The sequence below is a fragment of the Gorilla gorilla genome, chromosome 12 (assembly GCF_029281585.2).
Source record: "Gorilla gorilla gorilla isolate KB3781 chromosome 12, NHGRI_mGorGor1-v2.1_pri, whole genome shotgun sequence".
NCBI lineage: Eukaryota > Metazoa > Chordata > Mammalia > Primates > Hominidae > Gorilla > Gorilla gorilla.
Window position 1 is genome coordinate 133,308,569 of NC_073236.2, and position 8,391 is coordinate 133,316,959.

General features: G+C 33.2%; 1 long non-coding RNA gene across 5 annotated transcripts in view; it reads left to right on the forward strand.

The window, feature by feature from the left end:
* Positions 1-7,151, forward strand: part of LOC109025650 (uncharacterized) — a 33,339-nt gene extending 26,188 nt beyond the window's left edge. For all 5 annotated transcript variants that reach the window (XR_008677101.2, XR_008677104.2, XR_008677103.2 and 2 more), the window contains 2 exons: positions 6,044-6,296; positions 6,609-7,151. This is a non-coding gene — a long non-coding RNA (uncharacterized lncRNA). The remainder of the gene's footprint in view (positions 1-6,043; positions 6,297-6,608) is intronic.
* The last annotated feature ends 1,240 nt before the right edge of the window (positions 7,152-8,391 follow it).

Sequence of the window (8,391 nt, forward strand, 5' to 3'; positions counted from 1 at the left end):
TCTGACCAACAGTCTCAAGAACAGTCATGATTTTATTTATGTATGTACTTAATTAGCTTGATTTCATCCTATTTTATTTTCTTCTATTTTATTTTAACCAATGTCATTAGGGAAAATGAGGTTGAGATTAAAGGCAATTTTTCTCTGAATACTTTTCTCTGAATAATTTTTGTATACAACTTTAATTGAATTATTTCTTTGCCGAAAATGGAATTAAAGTGTGTGACTTTTTATCATGAAAAAGTCAAAAAGATTAAATAATTCAGCATATATGTTACTGGAGATGAGATAAAACTGTACAGGGAAACTTTGATAAATAGCCTGCATGAGAGAAGCCAAGGTGGATCTTATAAACATCTGAAAGTAATAACCCAGACTCAAATATAAAAGTAAACAATAATACATCCCTAGTGAGCTCCACCTCCCACTTTGGCTTGGAAATTGGTCCTCTATGCTCTGTATTTTATGAACTATTATCCTAAAAGATATACTGTAAAAAGTAGTATCAGATTTAAATTCGCTACTATTAAAGCTGTTGCCTGTTGTTAAAATGCTCCCAGCAGAAATTGGTAATATCCCTTTAAACTTGATATAGTGCATACTGAGATTGCTATGCTGATCTTCACTCAACAGTTTTCTAGCATTAAAGCAAGCGTTTTGATAAACCTCTTAAAATTATTACTTTCTAATCGATGCATGTTAAAATGGTGGAGATTCCTTTTTTGATCAATGAAAGAAAGAATGACAATATGAGATCTTTTTAAAATTGCCATTTTGTATGAGTCTGTTCAGTCAGTCAGTGAGTTTTCTAATGGAAAAGTGCATTTGAAAGCCAATCACTGAAGTTAAGGAATTTGGGAGCACTGTGATAGGTGCCATGTAAGACACAAAGATGAATATGAATCTAAAGAGTTTACCCCCTACTGGGAAAATCAAACAAATGCCAGTCGAACATCAAGGCCCTATAAAATTTTAAATTACATAATTTAATTGAGGTTGGACTTCTGGCTATTGCGGAGTAATAAGATAGGCAAACCCTCTCCCCCAAAAGCAAGTTGAAACTAAACAAATTGTCAAAAACAATCATTTCAGAGCTCTGGAAATTTTCTAAATCAAAGCAACATATTCAGAAATGTTTATTTATGAAAAGCTCCTATAACTTTGGGTAAAATAAACCATATGATGTTCCACAAAAAATTATAAATAAATTTGAAGGAATTGGAGTCATGCAAAGTATGTTCTCTAAACAAAATGGAATACACTTGAAATCAACAAGAGAAAGAAATTTGGGAATTTCCAAATTTTTGGAAATAACACAACGCACTTCTAAGTAAGAAAAAGATAAATGAAGATATCAAAGAGAAAATTAGAAAGGAATTTTAATTGAATTAAAATAAAAAAACATAAAATTATGGTTTGTAGCTGAAGCAATGTTCAGAAGGATATTTATAGCTTTACACACACACACACATATACACACACACAAAGAAAGATCTCAAATAAATAATCTAAGCTCTACATTAAGAAACTAGAAATGGAAGAACAAATTATATCCAAACAGAGTATCAAGAATATTTAATAGAGTAACAGAGTGAAAATAAAATAGAACACAAAACAGAGAAAATTAATAAAACCAAGCATTGACTTTTAAAAATATTTTTTAAATGATAAAACTTTAGCTAGACTGACTAAGAAAAAAAGGAATATTTTAATCAGTTTAAATGATGACCCCTCTTTCATCCCTGATAGTGGTAAGTTGATATCCTTTCTGTTATCGACTGAATGTCGGTGTTCCCCCAAAATTCCCTTGTTGAAATCTCATCCTCAGCGCGATGGTATTTAGAAGTGGGACCTTTGAAAGATAATTAGGCCACGAGGGTAGAGCCCTACAACATGGTACCATAGACTGGTTGGCTTTGAAACAGGAGCACATTTCTCATAGTTGTGGAGGCTGAAAGTCCACTATCAGAGTCCCAGCTGATGCTGTGATTAGAGTCCCAGCAGGTGCTGTGAGAACTCTCTTCTGGGTTGAAGACGGCCAACTTCTCCCTATATTCGCTGGCGAAATAAGAGCTACACAGTTCTCTGCCCTTTTCTTATAAGGGCACTTATTCCATTTATGAGGGCTCCACCCTCGTGGTCTAATTATCTTTCAAAGATCCCAATTCTAAATACCATCATGCTGAGGATGAAATTTCAACAAGGGAATTTTGGGGGAACACCAACATTCAGTCGATAACAGAGAGGATATCAACTTACCACTATCAGGGATGAAAGAGGGGTCATCATTATATATACATTTAAAACATGTTAAGAAAATATTGAGACACCTTTTTGACAAAAATATGACAACATATATTAAATGGAAAAAAATTCCTAGAAAAATATCATTACTGAAACTGACTCAAGAACTGATTTATAGAAAATATGAATAGACCTATTGGAAATAAAGACATTGACTCTGTAATGTAAAAATCTCTTTGGAAAGAAAAGCCCAGGTGTAAATGGCTTTACTGGTGAATTCTACCAAATATTTAAAGAGTAAATATAAATACTAATTGTACTCAAACTATTCCAGAAAATAGAGAAGGAGAAAATACTTCCAACTCACTTCATAAGATCAGTATAACTCTGATACAAAACCCCCAAAAAGACACTAAAAATAATAAGAAATAATATATATCGGTAACCCTCTTGAACATAAATGTAAAAATCCTCAAAAAATTTAGCAATGTAATTTCAGCAATATGTAAAAATGATTATATTTGAAGACCAAGTGAGATTTATCTCAGGAATACAAAGTTAGTTTAACATGTAAAAGCTAATCAATGTAATACAAGTATTGATAGAATAAAGGAGGGGCACAATACATGATTATCTCAATAGATTCAGAAAACATTTGACAAAAGGTAGCACCTATTCATGATAAATTTTTTTAAAAAATGTAGAATAGAAGCTAATGTTCTCTAAGTGGTACAGGGATATGGGAAAAACCTGTAGCTAATATCATTCTTTACAGTGAAAGATTGAGTGCTTTCCCCACAATATAAGGAATGCAGTGAATATTTCTTTTCTCACTACTCCTATTCAAGGTTTTACTAAGTTTCAAATTAAAGGAATCCAAACTGGAAAGGAAGAAAATTGTATTGGTTTACAGACATGATAATACATGCAGAAAATCTTAAAGAATATGTATTTTAACAAGCTGCTAGAACAAATAAATCACTTACTAATTTCATATAATACAAAATCAATATACTGTATTTTTTTGTGGATGACTTGATAATGTTTGTAGAAAATTCTAAAGAATATCTTAAAAACCCTACTGAAACAAATAGATGAGTTCAGAAATTTCACAGGATGCAAAATCAACATAAAAAAATTTATTTCTACATACTAACAAAAAAGAAAGAAATCAATTCTACTTAAGCTAATAACACAAATAATAAAATACTAAGAATTAATTTAACAAAATAAATACTTTTGCATTGAAAACTACAAAATATTGCTAAGAAAAATCGACAAGTTGTAAATAAGGACTCAATAATTTTAGGATAGAAAATTTCCTTTAATTGATCTATGGATTCAAGGCAATCCCTAGCACAATCCTAGCAGGCTTTTTATGTCACCCACACTAAAGCGCAGTGTTTATTCACAGGTGCAATCATAGTGCACCACAGCCTTGAAATTCTGTGCTCAACTGATCCTCCTGCTTCAACTTTCCCAGTAGCTGAGACTACAGGTATATCTGGCCTAGCAGAATTTTTATGGAAAAACTGACAGAGTAATGTTATAATTTATGGAAAAATGCAAATTACTATGAATAAAAAAAATGAAAAAAAATTAGGGAACTTGCACTCCCAAATTTTTAAATTTAATATCAAGCTACAGCATCAAGAAACACTGTGGTACTGGTTTAAGGATAGGCCTATATATCCAAGGAATACCATAGGGAGGCTGGAAATAAGGTATCAAGGAAATCTAATTTGAAAAGAATCATGTTTTCGATATCTGATGCTGGACAATGAGATGTCTTCATAAGAAATATAATCTTAGATCCTTAACTCACACCATATACAAATATTATCTCAAAATGTGTCATAGATCTAAATGTTAAAGTGAAAAATATAAAGCGTCTAGAAGAAAATATAGAATGAAATCTTTGCAATTTTGGATAAAATAAAAATGTTTTAGATATGATATTAAAAACAGCATTCGTTAAACAAAAACTTGGTAAATGAACTTAATAAAGATTCTGCAACTAACATGACCTTAAAATAAAAATTCATGGCACAGACTAGGAGAAAATATTTGCAAATCAAATATCTGATAAAGGACTTATATTCAGAATGCAACTCAACAGTAAGAAGTCAAGCAACTGAAGTAAAAAATGGGAAAGATTTTAATACATATTTCATATCCCCTCTATATACATACTTACACATATTTAATATATAGTTATGTATATAAACATGTCTATATAAATATATACCCATGATTAATAAGCACATGAAAATGCATTTAACTGCACTGTCATTAAAGGAGTGCTAATGAAAATCACAATGGTCTTCATGAGAGACCTACTAGAATGCTATACTAAAAAACTGTGGATACTAAGAGTTGAAGTGAATATAGAACAGTAGAATACTAAAAAAATGCTAGACAGAAGGTAAAAGAGTCCAGCAACTTTGATAAATTATTTATACCTTAATATTTCTTAAAAAGTTAAACACATAATATATGACTCAGTAATTACAGTCCTAAGTATCTGCCTAAGAGAAATAAATACAGGTGCACAGAATGACATAGCAGCATTATTTTTCCTAACTCCAAACTAGAAATAATGCAATTGTCCATCAACTGATGAATGGATGAACACATGTGACCTGTTTGTACATGAAATACAGAATAGTGTCCAGGAATAAAAATAAATGAACTACTCCTGTCTACTGCAACATAAATGGACCTCAAAATATTTTACTAAGTGAATGAAGTCAGATTTAAAAGACTACATAATATTTGATTTCATTATATGAAATTTCTAAAAAAGCAACTCTAAAAACAGAAAGTAGATCAGTGATTTGGTAATGTAGGTGGGAGCTGACAGTACGAGGCAATTTTGGAGAATATTGGAAATGTTCTAAAAGTGCCCAGTGGTGATGGCTGCAGAAACCCATTAAATTATTAAAAATCGGTAAAAATTAAATATGTAGTTTCATATCTTCATGCTTTGACACATTTTACATAGAAATGTCCTTCTACTCACCTGTGTTTCCCTCATTAACTCTTATTCACGCTTCAAAACCAATCTCAATTGTTACATGATTTTCTAAGGTTTCCCAGACATTTCAGAGGTACTTGATAATATCTATCTTTCTGTACCATGTTCATTTTATATATATATTTGACTCCGTCATTGGACCAGGGGCTATTGAGGAAAGACTCCTGGATATCTCATTTATCACGGCAGTCTTGGTGTCTGACATGCTGTTGGCATTTAAAGATATGCTACATAAATCAGACTATGATAGCTACAGAAATTCAGGTTAAATTAAAAAGGATCTGAACATCCATGGGTCATGTATTAAAATCAGGATTTTTAGGTACATTTACTTATATAATTCTCACAAAAACTCTTTGAAGTAAGGATTTCCATCCTTGTTTTGCAGATGGGAACACTGAGGTTCAGAAAGATATGTAATATATTCGTGGGCAAACTATTATTACAGATTGTTAAGGGCACAGTTGAGCTTCTGGAGGCAGAGACCAGGGTCTGCGAGTTGCTTCCCTGCATATTAGTTACAGATTGGTCAAGGCATGTGGCTTCTCCCAGCCTCAGTTTCTTCATTTTTAAAATAACTGTCATATTACCATATAAAAGATGCACGTTATGTATAATATCATACAGTGTTGTGTATTATGTTTAAAATAGCCACTGCTTGCCAAAAGTGTTGCTCAACAGCAGTTAGCTATTCCTATCATCACTGCAGTCATTTCTTGTGAGCTTACTTGCAGGTCTCTCTCTCCCCAACACCTCTCTTAGTTTTGAGAAGAATGCAAAGAAGAAAGGAAGAGTGAGCCTCTCTTTTCCATCGTTACCTTCCATTGTCCTCTTGACACCCTGCTTTCGCAGACAAAGAGTTTGAGACCCTCTTCCAGGAGCCAAGGAGAGGGGAACAGCTGGCTTCACATCATCTTTCTATTCAACAAGATACAAAAAGCTGAAGCCAGGATGATAGAAAAGCAACAAAGAAGATACGGTCCTTACTCATTTCCCTTCCCGCTTCAGAGCAAATGTGAGAAAAGATTTCATGCAATGCTTTAGAGAGGGGATGCCTCAGACAATCGGTCACCAGTGAGGAAGAACTGAAGCAAAACCTGCTGAGCTGTGAGGCTGACTTGCTTCTCAGGCAGCGCTGGGATGATGTATTGTCCTTCCTGACTTGTGACAAAGAGAACTATTCGGTGCTGGGGTTGAGCTAGGGATATGATAGATATCTTTAATTATATGATAATCAGAGATGAGCTAATTAGATATCACTAGATAACTGATCAGTTGCAGCATTCATATAACTCTTTCTCATTTCCTCCTCACTTCAATTTAACAGATGGTGCCTGGTGTTCGAAGGGAGAACTTGTGGGCAGAGCAGGAAGCGTGAGTATGGTTGAAGGATCAAATATTTGGTTCAGGCATCAGGGAGCCAGCAAGACTATGATGCTGGGAAACGCAAGTGATGTACTGTTGGATTTAATCTACTTGGAAAGAACCTAGGAAAACCAAAATGTCATCAACTAACACCTGAAATGCCTCAGCACCATCTGTCTCCAACATTAAACAAAACCCACGAGATTCCGGGAGAAAGAAAATAGGAAATTTAATGATGAACTTAACCTGAGTAACTTGATAAATATTACCTTTGTGGCTAGCCATTCACCAGCAAGTCCCTAAAATGACCTGAAACCTGAAGAGTGTTTCACCCATGAAAGGGTTTGCTCTCTCTGGGCATGGCTACCCAGCACATATGTTAGTCAACTTTCTTTCCCTTGCAGGGCCCCTTGGAAAACTAGTTTGAATCATTCATTAACTCAGCTCCACTCTTTCCCTTTCCCATGGACCATATTTTCTTTGAGCAATTAAAACTTATAAGACACCAAAATTTAGCGGTGAATATGGACTTAACAATATCGAAACTCTTTCACATTCACTGACCCACTACAATCTGCCACACACTATACTAGGCACTGGGTATAAAAAATTAGCCATACTACAACATGCCATTGTAGTATTTCTTTAGAAATGCTACAATTTTATAAATTAGTAAGGCCAAATCAATGCCTGTGGAACATAATTGTAAATTGGCATGCACTATAAGGGGCCTCCGGATTTCACAGCTGTGAAAATGGGAAAAATGTGCAAGGAAATAGAGTCAATGTCATTGACGTAGGTTTGTGATAGCTGCGTTTGCTTTGTGATATGACCATTTATTTTATGTAGTGAAAACCAAGTTTTTTAAAGAGAAAAAAAAACATGTCATCACGGGGAATTTAAGTGCCTGTTTTCATCAATGGCTTTTCAAGTTCAGTCAATTCTATTTTTTACCAACAAGCCTACGTGGTAGTTAAAAAAAGTTGGCACAAGTAGACTCTGATGAGTTTGCATCAATTTTATTTTTCTAGAATGAACTAGCCTTTGAATTAGCTGAATAAAACTCAAAATAATTACAGAAGAGAAACCCATTTTTGTCACCTCTACCTCCTTGTTTCATCACAGGGTTTTTTTTTGTTTTTGACATATAAAGTCATCCAGAAACAAACAAGCACGCATTCTCTAATTGTATAAATATGGATGAAATCTTTTCTATTTCTAATATTTATAACATAATGATATCTGAGCATGGAAGAATTGATGCTTTTTTTTTGAAAAAAAAATTTACTAAGCATCTATAATATTCTAGGAGTACTGGGTACATGTAAACAGAGATAACCTCAAAATGTCATAAAAGCTTTGATTCATGGATTGATAAGAAGCATTTAAATGTTTCTCATATCAAAGAAGTTGTATTATTGAAGTTTATTCTTAAAAAATATTACCCTAAGTTACATCACTGAGAGTATTGCTAGATACAGCCCAAAGTAGAAAATTCTCCCTAACTGCAGGAGAGTCACAGCAATTAGAACTTTAGAGAAACTATTTGATCTACGTAGACCTCAGTCTCCTTGTTTAGAGCACAAAAACACTAGAATTTATGCTAAATAACTTACAAAGATACATAATAGAATAATTTTGTAATCCTATGGTCTATGTTGGAATTTTAAGTGACAATAAAGCACAATAGTTTGTTTTTAATAAATATAAATGTAATAATATTTTGGGGTAAATGACTTTTCAAT